This window comes from Tachyglossus aculeatus, chromosome 1 (assembly GCF_015852505.1).
Source record: "Tachyglossus aculeatus isolate mTacAcu1 chromosome 1, mTacAcu1.pri, whole genome shotgun sequence".
Taxonomy (NCBI): Eukaryota; Metazoa; Chordata; class Mammalia; order Monotremata; family Tachyglossidae; genus Tachyglossus; species Tachyglossus aculeatus.
The window spans coordinates 127,784,222-127,799,478 of NC_052066.1; the positions used below are offsets into that span (position 1 = coordinate 127,784,222).

The window sequence follows — 15,257 nt, forward strand, 5'->3', positions numbered from 1 at the left end:
GGGGGATACAAGGTGATCAGTCGTCCCATGTGAGACTCACAGTCTTAATCCCCATTTTACAGATGAGGGAACTGAGGTGCAGAGAAGTGAGTGACTTGCCCAAAGTCACACAGCTGACAAGTGGCGGAGTCAGCATTAGAACCCACGTCCTCTGTCTCCCAGGCCTGGGCTCTTTCCACTGAGCCACACTGCTTCTCTTACTTCTTTCTGCCCCTTTGCCTCCTCCTGGTCCCTCGGTCTCCTTGCTTTCCTCTTTCACTGTAATCCTGTACTCAATATCCCTCTCCACAGTTCTAATGTGGAGCTTATTAATAATAATAACAGTAACAATAATTATGGTATTTTTAAGTACTTACTATGGGTCAGGCACTGTTCTAAGCCTTCCAGGCGATATAAGATAATCAGGTTGGAGACAGAATAATCACAGTGGATATGAGATAGTCAAATAGTATTTCAAATCAAATAGTTTTTATTGATGCCATAGTCCCTTTCATGACTGCAAAGTTGAGGGGGATCAGATGGATGGAATGAGAAGGTAGCAGAAAGTGGCAGCAGTGGAAAAAGAAGAGAAGGGGCTGAGGAAAGTCTTGATCTTCTTGACTGTTCCCTGTTTATTTCCTTCCTCATCTAAGCCTCTCCTTCCTCTTTCACCACTGCCACTTGCTCTCCCCTCAACCCATCCCTAACTCCTTATGCTTTGTGGCCCTGGAGTGATCACTGCCAGACATGGGAAGGGCCAGAAATGTGGCAGTAGGGTGCCAGCCTTAGTCCTTGACTTTATGGCTCTGTGCAGGAGATAAGCGCTGTCATTGTTGGAAGTGGTCAGGGCATCTGCAGCTGCAGCCATGAGGTCCTGGATGACGATCTTATATATTAAGCGCGTAAGGTGAAAACATAATAGAGATGAGACAATTGAAAAGTAATCTGAATTCTGGAATATTGTTATTTATGGGGATTTTGTGGTGATCCCTCAACAAGCTGCCTTATTAGTGACTGCTTGTGACCCCATGAACGACAACAAGGAAGAGCCGGACAAAGATACTGATGGGCTTTACTCAAGGCAGGTGATTGCAGGCCTGTTGGGGCAGAACATGGAGGGAGGCATGGCTTTCTCTCTCTGCTCTACCCATTAATGGGCCTAGACCAATCAATGACTGCTATGTTGAGCCACAGCTATGATGCTACAATCATAAAAGGTGGTAGCTTTGAAGCATGGGAATACACCCAGAGAAAGCAGCAAGAGAAGAAAGGAGGCACTCAGAGCAAGGAGGCACAGAAAAATCCAGGGGAGAAAAGCAAGCAAGCAATGCACCACGCAGAGGAAGAAACACCTAGAGCGTATGGAGAGAAAGAAGGCAGGAGAACAGTGCTTGGATGCAGAAAGAAGAAGCAATGTCAGACCAGGCTCCCTTGACCAGCAGGCTGGTATTGGACCCTTAGTGGAATGGAGTTAGTAAGTGAGTGTGTGTATGCAGAGAAGCAGCATGGCTCAGTGGAAAGAGCATGGGCTTTGGAGTCAGAGGTCATGGGTTCAAATCCTGGCTCTGCCACTTGTCAGCTGTGTGACTGGGCAAGTCACTTCACTTCTCTGTGACTCTGTTACTTCGTCTGTAAAATGGGGATTAATATTGTGAACCCCATGTGAGACAACCTGATCACTTCATAACCTTCCCAGTGCATAGAACAGTGCTTTGCACATAGTAAGTGCTTAATAAATGTCATCATCATTGTCATTATGTGTCACTCCCCTGAACGTTGGTGAAACTAAATAACTTTCCATGGTAGCCTTGGCGATCAGTGGTGTGGTTTGACTCATTATATTACTATGTGTCACTGAGGCTCACCTGGTCAAGGAAGGTCCTGGTTGGTATGAACCAGGAGACCTTGTGACAGATTTTAAACAAATTCTCTAAAAGGGCAGACTTCTATGGCATTTTTTCTACACTTCAGTCCAGCAGAAGGAGGTGGGAGGGCAGTGTAGGGAAATTGTAGGAAACCTATGAAAATTGGGAGGGCTGGGCTAGGAAGGCTCGGTTGAGGCAACTTTCCCATTGAATTTATTAAGCTGAAAGAATGTCCACTCCATGGATATGCAAATGCTATAAGGAAGTTCTATGAAATTAGAAAATTCTGCAGCATTTTTGATGTTGTGAAATAACAAAGTGTGATTTATTTTCCAAGAATAATGATGCTATAATATAAGCAGGAAAAATAACAAGGGACAGGTATTGGATCTACTATACTTCATGAGAGGCTGCATGGCATAATGAATAGAGCACAGGCTTGGGAGTCAGGTGGTCATGGGTTCTAATTCTGGCTCTGTCACTTGTCTGCTCTGTGACCCTGGGCACATCACTTCACTTATCTGAGCCTCAGTTACCTCATCTGTAAAATTGGGACTGAGACCACAAGCCCCTTGTGGGACAGGCATGTTTTTTTTTTCGTTGTTGTTGTGTTCTGTCTCTCCCCTTCTAGACTGTGATCCCGTTGTTGGGTAGGCACTGTATATGTTGCCGACTTTTACTTCCCAAGTGCTTAGTACAGTGCTCTGCACACAGTAAGTTCTCAATAAATGCGATTGAATGAATGAGTCCAGTACGATTTACTTGTATAATAATAATGGCATTTGTTACTATGGACCGAGTACTGTTCTAAGTGGTGGGGTAGATAAAAGGTAATCAGGCTGTCCCATGTGGGGCTATAACTGTCTTAATTCCCATTTTACAGATGAGGGAACTGAAGCAGGTCAAGTGACTTGCCCAAAGTCACACAGCTGGTCAGTGGCGGAGCTGGGATTAGAACCCACAACCATATCCATCCCAACACTTTACTACACTGCCTGTAACATAGTAAGTGCTTACCATACAATAATAATCATTATTAATAAAAATTGGATTATAATATGGCTATATTATATGGCATATTATAATATGGCTGCATTTACTTACACAAGCATATATTGAAAAACATTTTGTAAATGAAAATTGCTCTCTTAGATTAATTCTGCCCAGGAGAAGTCTATACCCTAACATTACTGAAACTGCTTAATACAGGAAACATAATGTTTGAGGCACATATGACTAGCCCCACCTCAGACACTACTCTGGAGTTCTGCTATCTGCTTGCTAAACACACTGCATTTCTGACTTTTCCAGACATCAACTTGGTTTCTTATCTTCTCCTACTATGGAGAGAGTAGCCTGTGAATATTGGAACTGAGACAAGTCTGGAGCTGTGAACACTTATGGTTAACAGCTGTCACTCAGGCAGATTCTAGAGTCAATTAGAGCTTGCAATTAGAGTAATTTTTAGTAGGGGAGGAATGTCTGCTTAATGCTATTTTGGTATTTCTCTGATGAATTGCAACAAAATTACTTCATCAATCTTGTCATTATTGGGTGACTAAGATTTTTATAGTGATTAAGAAACACATGATTCTGTCATATTTTTCAAGTTTTGCCTCATGTTGACTTGGCATAAATTAATCAATTAATCAACAGTATTTATCAAGCACTCAATGTATACAAAGCACTGTACTAAGTGCTGGAGAAAGTGCAATACAATGGAGTTGAGCTGATCCCTGTCCTCAAGGAATGTACAGTCTAGTGGAGGAGCGATCATAGTGATGAAACTCAGTAGATGAAATAATTTCTAAATTTCTATCTAGGACAGGAACTTGTTCAAGGCAGCCTCTTTCAGTGGAAGCCAAGTGCAATTAAGTGGCTCATACAAATTAAGAAAGTGTATTATTTTAGATGCCACAATGTAAAATCATGTTCAATTTACAGCTAAACTGGGATGTGGGCTCATCAGTTAGGCTAGCAAGACCTCCATTAGGGGAGTTGAAAAATCATCAAATGTCCATGGATGGAAATGATGAATAGAGCGTACGCAGCCATAGGTCATGTATGAGGGTAAATCTCATTAGAGAACTTTCTTCCAGTTCTTGGGCTGTGGAACTCGATAGGAACAGTTGCTGTAGTTAGGAGAGGTGTATGTTCACATCTATTGAATGCTTATTTTATTTGTACATATTTATTACTCTATTAATGATGTATGTATAGCTATAATTCTATTTATTCTGATAGTATTGGCACCTACCTACTTATTTTGTTTTCTTGTCTGTCTCCCCCTTCTAGACTGTGAGCCCATTGTTGGGTAGGGACCATCTCCATATGTTGCCGATTTGTACACCCCAAGTGCTTAGTACTGTGCTCTGCACACAGTAAGTGCTCAATAAATATGATTGAGTGAATGACTGTAGGGTGAAAATTTTTTGTGCTTTTCATTTTGCTTCCTCAAGCCAATCCCAACTCAAGCCAAGTTTGTACTAGATTTTAAAATTATTGAATGCTAATCCTTAAGAGAAGCAGCATAGCCTAGAGGCAAAATCAAGAGCTTGTGGGTCAGGGGATCTGGGTTCTAATTCTGATCCTCTACCATTTGTATGCCATGTGACCTTGGTTGGGCAAGTCAGTTAAATTCTCTGTGCCTCAGTTTCCACAACTGTAAACTGTAAACAATACTACTCTCTCCCACTTAGACTGTGAGCCCCTTGTGAGACAGGGACTCTATTCAACCTGATTAACTTATATCTACCCCAGTGCTTGGAACAGTGTTTGTCATATAGTAAGCACTTAACAAAGATAATACTACTGATGATAATGATAGTAATAATCATCCTTATTTGAAAATAAGGTATCAATTTCCTCTCAAACAATTCAAATGAACCAGTGGTGAGCTCTCTTCACTACTATTAATGAATCCTTCATTTTAACTGGGTAGTTAACAGGGTCAGACAAGTGACTGAATTTGCTAGAAGAGAATGATTGCTCCATCAATCAAGCCATGGAACACTTGACTGACACAACAATACTAAGGTAAATATTCTCTGTTTTTAAAAAGCTTACAATTTAATGGGGGGATAGCAGATTGTAGCAGGAAAAAAGACAAATATATCCTGGTCATGGTTAGGTCAAGGGCTATGGCTAGATCAGTTTTCAGGCAGAAAGATTTTTTTCTTTATTCATAAATGGAATGGGACTCTTCATGGCCTGCATCTTACTGCATGCTAACTCTAATACTTAGTCTGAGGCAACCATTCCTAGATTTGTGTGTGTGTGTGAGTGTTTGGGTGTTGGGGATGGGATGTTTATTACTGTCTCTTGTTTGCAATGATGATTCTGCTAGAGATGAGCTTCTCATTCATTTGAATTTGGATAAATAGGGAAATGTGATTAGCAGTCCCTGTGGAATTGTGTACATATAAATATAGTTATTTACTGCCCTAATGAATTTGTCCCCTTGTTTCTGAAGTTACCTCTTGATATACCTTTAATCAAGAAGAACAATTGTAGCCGGACAGGTATGTCTGTTGTGGTACTTTCTCATTACTCCATTTCCATGTCTCATTATGTGGAACTTTCCTCTACTGTGACTTTAAATTTTATATTCTGTCTTCCTGACTTGCATTTCTAGTCAATATTTTCCCAAATTTACCCTTCCAATCTCTTCCTTAACACTCCTACTGATTGTTTCTGTTTGCTTCCCTCATCCCCCATTACACTCTATTCTTTTCCCTAATGAGCATTTACTTATATTTAATTTTGTTAAGTAGAAATTCAGGTGCAATAGGCTTACTATGTCTGAAAGTGTACTCATTTTTCTTCCCAAATTCATCTTTCCCATTATCACATATGACATCATCCTGTCTCTTGAATCCACAATTTTGGCATTATCCTTCACTTCCCTCTCTTTCAATCTCCATATTCAGTCAGTCACTAAAACCTGTCCATTCTTTCTTTCTTCACAGTACTTTTTTCACAGTATCTCTAGATTCTATTCCTTCCTCTCCTCTACACTGCCAGCAAGAGGTTTCAAGCACTTGACATATTTCATTCAAGTCGACTACTAAAGCTTCCTTTCAGACCTCCCTGACTCCAGCACCTCCTCTTTCCACTACTTTTTTCACTTCTGCCCTTATTTTTTTAAACATCCCTTTGAGCAAATGCTCCCAGTCCTCAACACACTCGAATGGCTGTCATTCCTTTATGTATCAAGCAATAACTCCTGACCCTCCATTTTTTGGGACTCAATCAGCTCTCAAGCTCTACTTATCCATACTCCCCTTCCTCTTCATTCCAGATCACAGTTTATTCTCACTATGTTCCACTCTCTTCTCTCTCCCCACTGACCTCTTGTTCATCACCTATCTCCTACCTGAAACTCTTTCTCCCTTTACACAGAGAAGATCATGTTCTTCCCCTTTTTAAGGTCCTTCAGAATCACATAGCCTCCATTTTATTCCCCTCATCCCCCTACTGCCACTTCAGCACTCCTGTATCATCTAAGCACTCAGTCATCCTTCTTGCAGACCCACCCCCTGTCCTGGTGGTGCTTATTTACCTATTATTAAATTATATTTCTTCTCCCTATCTGGTATTTATCTATCTCCTACTAAACAATAACTTTATCTTATTGTATGTGTCAGGAACTGTACTAAGCACAGGGATAGGTCGCTGTCCCACATGAAGCTCACAATCTTAATCCCTATTTTACAGATGAGGTACTGGGGTTTAGAGAAATTGAGGAACTCTCCCATGGTCACACAGCAGACAAGAGGCAGAGCCATAATCAATCAATCATATTTATTGAGCATTTATTATGTGAATAACACCATACTAAGTTTTGGGGAGAGTGTAATATAATAGATTTTGTAGACACTTTCCCTGCCCACAAGAAACTTTCAGACTTGAGGGGGAAACAGACATTACTATAAATAAATAAACTATGGTTGTGTACATCAGTTCTGTAGGGCTGAGAAGGGGTGAATGAAGGGAGCAAATCCACGTGCGAGAGTAATGCAGAAACAAGTGGGAGGAGAATTAAATCCCGGGACCTCTGACTGCCAGGTCTGTGCTCTTTCCACTGTCACACTGCTTCCTGTAACTTCCATAAGTACAGGGATCCTGTCAGTCAATCATTCAATCAAAGTTCTCTGTACTAAGCACTTGGGAGAGCACATATAACAGAGTCGGTTGTCCACTAACTCTGTTGAACTCTTCCAAGGACTTAACATATTGCTCTGCACAGGGTAAGGGCTTATAAAACTACCAATGTTTGATTTTTGGGTAGTACTAATTCTACAGGACTTTCTCAAACACTTACTATAGTAGTCAGAAGGCAGTAGAACCTCAATAAATACTATTCATTGATTGAGACCGTCCTTTGAACATAAAACTGCTTACACACTGTTTTTTAAGGACCTTTAAATAGCAAAGACTCACGTGTCCTTTCAGGACTTGAAGTTGCCTGAGACAAGGAAAATGAGATTATCTCTTGTCATACCACATAAGGCTAGTCTCAAATGTTTCCAAAACTTCAATAAAGTTTTGTAAATAGGCTGTATGTAACTCTTAGAGCATTTTTTGAAAACTTCAAAATAATTCTACTTCAAAATGCTTTCAAATTCAATAGAAGAATGCAATACTGTCTTCTTTTTAGTCCATAGAAAAACCTGCTTCTAGCAAATGAAAAAAAAAGTTGTGTCCTTTTTATAATATCTCTTTGGGACAGTACTACTTGAGTGGAAAGATAGTCATCTGATTTCAGGAACACTATCAGATACAAACTTACAAATGCAAACACCGTGGACATAATCACTAGGAAACACAGCTGTGCACAGGGAAACACTTGGACACACACACACACACACACACACACACTCACTCATAGATAAGCACATAGAAAAATGCATACAGTGGGGAACACCCTAAAAAGTATGATTAAAAATTATCCACACATGTTCGTAAAGAAAACATACCCAGTAAGACCTTCTGACAACACCCCTAAATACATATAAGGTATACAAATAGAGTAGCAAAGAGATGCAGCAAAAGAGGTGGAAACAGAAAGAACACAAACTTAGAGAAATGGAAACTTTCTCCACTGTGTGTTAACCTAGTGTATGGGTATGTGGATGTGCATTTCTCTGAATATATTGTGGGAATGCACATAATGCACTTAAATGTAAGCTCAACATGTCGAAGACTGAGCTCCTTGTCTTCCCTCCCAAACCTTGTCCTCTCCCTGACTTTCCATCTCTGTTGACGGCACTACCATCCTTCCCGTCTCACAAGCCCGCAACCTTGGTGTCATCCTCACTCCGCTCTCTCATTCACCCCTCACATCCAAGCCGTCACCAAAACCTGCCGGTCTCAGCTCCGCAACATTGCCAAGATCTGCCCTTTCCTCTCCATCCAAACCGCTACCCTGCTAATTCAAGCTCTCATCCTATCCCGTCTGGACTACTAGCTACTAGCCTTCTCTCTGATCTCCCATCCTCGTGTCTCTCTCCACTTCAATCCATACTTCATGCTGCTGCCCGGATTATCTTTGTCCAGAAACGCTCTGGACATATTACTCCCCTCCTCAAAAACCTCCAATGGCTACCGATCAGTCTGCGCATCAGGCAGAAACTCCTCACCCTGGGCTTCAAGGCTGTCCATCACCTCGCCCCCTCCTACCTCACCTCCCTTCTCTCCTTCTACTGCCCAGCCCGCACCCTCCGCTCCTCCACCACTAATCTCCTCACTGTACCTCGCTCTCTCCTGTCCCGCCATCGACCCCGGCCCACGTCATCCCCCAGGCCTGGAATGCCCTCCCTCTGCCCATCCGCCAAGCTAGCTCTCTTCCCTCCCTTCAAGGCCCTGCTGAGAGCTCACCTCCTCCAGGAGGCCTTCCCAGACTGAGCCCCTTCTTTCCTCTCCCCCTCGTCCCCCTCTCCATCCCCCCGTCTTACCTCCTTCCCTTCCCCACAGCACCTGTATATATGTATAATGTTGTACATATTTATTACTCTATTTATTTATTTATTTATTTATTTTACTTGTACATTTCTATCCTACTTATTTTATTTGTGTTGGTATGTTTGGTTCTGTTCTCTGTCTCCCCCTTTTAGACCGTGAGCCCACTGTTGGGTAGGGACTGTCTCTATGTGTTGCCAATTTGTACTTCCCAAGCGCTTAGTACTATTATGTATTTTTTTCAAAAAGAATAATATTTGTGATTCATTCACTACTGCACTTATCCTCAGTTTCTTATTAGTTTATGTTTCTCTTTTCTAATTCATGCCTTACTACTTATTTCTAGAATATATTTCTTCTCTAAAGTAAATTGGCTTGAATATTCTTGTTGAACTTCATGCTTTAAATATTTTCCACTTATTACTAACATTATTTGAGTGCCTCCTTGTGCACCCTAGACTATAAACTCCTTTTCTAGACCCTTTGATCTTTGTGGACAGGGACCATACCTAGCAACTCTGCTGTATTGTACTCATCCAAGCACTTAGAACAATGTTCTGCACAGAGTAAGTACTCAATTCTTACCATTGATTGACTGCCCATACTACTATAGACTGTGAGCTTATTCTGAACAGAGAGTGTCTGATGTTATATTGTACTCTCCCAAGCGCTTAGTACAGTGCTTTGCACACAGTACATGCTCAATAAATACAATTCATATTAATAATACTGTACTAAATCAGTTGATTGAAATTTACTGAGCACTTACTGTGTAGAGCATTGTACTAAGTTCCTGAGACAGTGCCGTATAACAGACACATTCCCTGCCCATAATGAGCTTTCATTCTAGAGGGGGAGACAGACACTAATGTACATGAATTCTTATTACAGATATACATATAAGTGTTGTGGGTCTGTGGGGGGGAGTGAATAAAAGGAGCAAGTCAGGATAACACAGAAGGGAGTTGAAGAAAAAGAAAGGAGGTCTTAGGGAAGCCTTCTTAGAGAAGATGTGTGTACAAGAAGGCTTTGAATGCAGGGGAAGAGTAATTTTCTGTCGAATATGAGGATGGAGAGGGTTCCAGATAAGAGGCAGGTTGTGGATTAGAGGAGAGATAGATGAGGTCAAGGTAGTAAGAAGGTTAGCATTGGAGGAATGAAGTGTTTCAGCTGGGTTGTAGGAGAGGTGTGATGTGAGGAGGGGGCAAGGCGATTGAGTACTTCAGAGCTTATGGTGAAGAATTTCTGTTTGATGCAGAGGTGGATGGACAACCACTCGAGGTTCTTGATGGGTGGGGAAACATAGCCTTATTGTTCTTTGAGAAAAATAATCTGGGAAGCAGAGTTAAGTAGAGACTGGATTGGGAGGTCTGCAAGGAGGATAAATACTAAGTGCTTAGGGAGATAGATACAAAAAGCATATCAAGTGAAGGAAGTTCCTGCTCATAAAACCTTTGTCATCCAAACTGTAAAACAAACATGGAGGAAACAAACAAAAATAACTAGCAAACATCCCAAACTAACCTGTTTTTCTTCTCCTTTCTAGAGAAGCAGTGTGGCTCAGTGGAAAGAGCACAGGTTTGGGAGCCAGAGGTCATGGGTTCTAATCCTGGCTCTGCCACTTGTCAACTGTGTGACTTTGGGCAAGTCATTTAACTACTCTGTGCCTCGGTTACCTTATCTGTAAAATGGGGATTAAGACTGTGAGTTCCACGTGGGACAACCTGATTACCTTGTACCTCCCCCAGAGCTTAGAACAGTGCTTGGGACATAGTAAGCGCTTAACAAATACTATCATAATCATTATTATTATTATTTATGACTGCCAAGTTTACAGTGTTCTAAACATTTATAGAGTTCCTTCTGTATCAACTCTGTACTCCAATGGGAAGGTGGTACTTCTAGGATGGGTGGAGAATGGATAAGGCTGTCATAGGTCTGGACATAATGTGGGGAGGTGTTTGAGCCACATTCCATATGTCTCCTGCCCATCTATTGTTGTGGACAGGCTGGGGCTTGAGCATTGTATGGCAGAAAGCATTGGAATGTAAAAGTATTTATGGAACAGCTATTGGTTGCAGTGCACTGTTCTAAACTCTTAGGAAAGTACAACACAAAGAAGAGAAATGCATCCTCCCCACAAGGTGCTTGTACATATGAGATAGGCATTAGAGTTCTTACTGGCTTTTTAATTCCTGTTCTCTGTCCTGCTTATCCATTACATCAAACTCCTTTATTATACAAAAAGCATGTTTAAAAAATGGAGTTTATTCCAGTATAAATTTCCTTATGAAAATTTTCAAGCCATTGGAAAACAGCTGTACTGCCCAGCAGAAAATAAACGACTTCTATTAAAAAAAAGTCTATTCAACTTGCTGTGCCCTCAGCTAGACAAAGTGTAATGTGACCATATTTTACCAGTTCTTTTGTAAGGTATTGAGATAATCAATAGTGTTTTAATTATTAGTTTCCTTGTATTTATCAGGCCACCAATTGTTGCAAATACACACATAAGTGACTAGTTAACTTTCTTTCACGTAATATGCATAATTTGTGTAATTAACTGAGGTTTTTAACACATAATAATTGTCTCATCAATCTCTTGGTGTTATTGTCTCTGTGTTCACCGACAATTTTAACAAGCTACAGAATCATAGCTTCATGCCCTCAACACATATCTACATTAGCCTTCCCATTATATGCCTATTATCTGTGGCCACATAGATCAAGCTATTCCCACAAGAAGTGGTCTTCCTTAGAATACCAATCGTTTTAAGTAGAAGCACCTGATAATGGTGTCACACAAAACAATTCATGTGTATTACCATAACTTATAGTAGCCAGAATCTTGAGAAAAATTTTTAGGTTTTATAAAATAACCTTTGTAGTCAATTCTAGAATATGCTGGAGCTAATTACCCATCTTGGGAATAATTTAGCTTCTTTGTTTCCTTGTTCTTTCTTATGCTGCCTTGAACTATGCCACCACTTATTAGTCCCTCTACTGGAGTTTGAAGATAAGCATCATCGCATTTTATTCATAATTAAGAATGGAGAAAGATGTTGCAGGAAGAGCCCTGCCTAGACGTCTTTATCAACAACATTGGGATTTTTCAGGGTCCTTATACGAAGACAGAGAATGGTTTTGAGATGCAGTTTGGTGTCAACCATCTGGGACACTTCTTATTCTGTGAGCCCACTGGGTAGGGACTGTCTCTATATGTTGCCAATTTGTACTTCCCAAGTGCTTGGTACAGTGCTCTGCACATAGTAAGCGCTCAATAAATATGATTGATGACGATGGTTGATGATGATTCAGCAATATCCTTCTTGGTCTTCTCAAAAACTCAGCTCCTGCAGGATTGTCATTTATTCCAAGCTTTACAAATGCAGAAACATCAGCTTTAAAAATTTGAACAGCCATATAAGCTATACTAAAAGTTTTGCATATTGTCACAGCCAAGTTGGCTAATTTTGTGTTCATCAGGAAACTAGCTTGCCACTTAGAAGGCACAAAGGTCATTGCTGCATCCCAGCACTGTCCGTACCAATAGGTACATAGACATCCCTGTCTTATTGTTGGTCAAACAACTCTTCAATCTACTGCCTGGGCTTTTTTAAAAAACCCCTCTCGAAAGAGCCCAGACATCTATTTATCTTGCCTCTTCTCCTGAGTGGGTGTTGAGCACACAGTAAGAGCTCAATAAATACGGAGGAAGGAAGGAAGCTGGATTAGTAGTTTGGAGATTGCAAAGAGGAAGAGCGTCTTCCAAAAGTCATGAATAATGCATTTAACAGAAAATTCTGGGATATCAGTGAAGTGATAGTTGGCATAGTGAAATACAGACCAGAAGACAGGAGGAAATAGATGTCTCCAGTTTGCTTTTGATAGAGCAATCACTTGAAGACTTGAGGAATGTATGTCTGTTGTAATAATAATAATAATAATAATGGCATTTATTAAGTGCTTACTATGTGCTGTTAAAGCACTGTTATTTTATTTAAATGTGAAAAGTTCCCTAACTTTGACAATTACTATTAAAAAGGTACTCCACTCTACTTTGAACTTTCAGGATCCATATGTATTTGAGAGATAACAAAAGAGAAAGCATATATAAAGGGCAAAATAAAATGACTCTTTTCACTGAGGTATGTCTAATTCTTTTCCTCCTTTCCCCCAGTATATGAATTTGGAATGGGTGAGTGGCACTGTGGGAAATGGTTAGCTAAAGGAATTCATTTGGACTAAGCACAATCCAAATCTTACAAATCAGAACTTTATTCATTAGCTGATTTAATAATAATAATTATGATATTAAGTGTTTATTATGTGCCAAGCACTGTTCTAAGTGCTGGAGTAGATACAAGCTAATCAGGTTGTCCCACATAGGGCTCACAGTCTTCATTCCCATTTTACAGATGAGGTGACTGAGGCACAGAGAAGTTAAGTGGCTTGTCTAAAGTCACACAGCTGACAAGCAGCAGAGCTGGGATTAGAACCGACTACCACTGACTCCCAAGCCTGCACTCTTTCCACTAAGCCACGCTGCTGCTCTAATTTGGGTGTAGAAGGAATATAGTAAGTATGTTTAGAATTATGTGGAATCATGTTTCACTCAAATTTACAGTTGCTTCTTTGGAGGACATGTATGATAAAACATACCTCCTGCCTCTGGCCTCTAAGGCCCTCCCTCCTCAAATCCAACAGACACTTACTCCCCCCACCACCCCATCAAAGCCTTATTGAGGGCACATCTCCTCCAAGAGGTCTTCCCTAAGTCCCCCTCTATTCTCCCACTACCTTCTTTGTCAGATTGACTTGCTCCCTTTGTTCTTCCCCCAGCCCCACAGCACTTACGTACATGTTTGTAGTTTATTTATATTAATGTCTGTCTCCTCATCTTTAGACCGTAAGCTCATAGTGGGCAGGGGATGTATCTGTCTACTGTTGTATTTTACTCTCCCAAGCACTTAGTACAGTGCTCTGCATACAGTAAACATTCGATAAATGATTGAGTGAAAGGCAGTACTTCAACCAAGCAAAAGCATTAAGTGCATACTCTATTCAGAGCAAAATAGAATTAATGGACATAATCCCCTACCTCAAAATACTTACAATCTAGCAGAGGAAACAGACACTTAAACAATCAGACTTGTAACTAAATGCAATGCAGTGATTAGTGGTTAGTGTGTCAGGCTAACCTACTCCCACCAGCCACACATATTTATAACAGAAAGGAAGGTGAAGGAAGAGATATATGCCTCCAATGCAAGTACCCCATCAGTCAATGAATCATTCAAGCTACAAATTTGTGAATCAGTAAGGAGGCCTGATGATGATATTACTGTTATGGTAATGGAAGCATTTGATATACTAGAAATGGCTTGGGCTGGGACTCAGATGACCCAGGTCCCAGTCCCAGGGGTGCATGACCTTGAGCAAGTCATTTAACCTCTCAGGGCCTCAGGTTCCTAATCAGTATAAATCGGATACTAATACTGCCTCTTCCTCCCTCACAGTGATGTTGTGTTTAAAAGATTATAATTATTTATTGGGGACCCATTGGGTGAAATGCACTGTACTAAGTACTGCCAATTGTCAGCTGTGTGACTTTGGGCAAGTCACTTCACTTCTCTGTGCCTGTTACCTCATTCTGTAAAATGGGGATTAAGACTGTGAGCCCCCCGTGGGACAACCTGATCACCTTGTAACCTCTCCAGCGTTTCGAACAGTGCTTTGCACATAGTAAGCGCTTAATAAATGCCATTATTATTATTATTATTATTACAGTATGAAATATAAATGTGACATGTTACCTGTCCGAAGGAATTTGCACACTAATGGAGTACACAGATAAACATATTTACTACTTGGGTACAGGAACTAAGTTGGAAGGCTTGTTGGAGAAGTGGGATTTTAGGAGGGTTTTAATGGGTTGTGGGGGAGTGCTGTGGTCTATCAGACTTGGGAAAGGAAGAAGTTCTACACAAAGTGAAGACAGCATGAGCAAGGGGATAGAGACTGGAGAGGTGTGGTCAAGATCCATTTAAAAGGTTTACTTGGGATCATCATCATCATCATCATCATCAATCGTATTTATTGAGTGCTTACTATGTGCAGAGCACTGTACTAAGCACTTGGGAAGTACAAATTGGCAACATATAGAGATGAAAAGAAAGCTGGGAAGTAACAAGATTTTCTCTTGACTGTAAGCTCGTTATGGACATGGAGTGAGTCTGCTTATTGTTGTACTGTGCCCGCCCAAACAGTGCAGTGCTTCTGCACACAGTAAGTGCTCAATAAATATGATTGAATGAATGAACAAGTGAAATGATAAACAGTGTAGTTAAAGTAAGACGGGCTGAGATGATGGACAATCATGAAACCAAATGTAGGGAGATTTTGGTTGACATAGAGGGACCTGTGAAACCACTGCAAGGTTTTGCAAAGGTG

General features: G+C 40.7%; 1 pseudogene; it reads left to right on the forward strand.

Annotated features, from left to right (window-relative positions):
* The first annotated feature begins 1,150 nt into the window (after positions 1–1,150).
* On the forward strand, positions 1,151–12,671 carry LOC119927269 (annotated as a pseudogene).
* The last annotated feature ends 2,586 nt before the right edge of the window (positions 12,672–15,257 follow it).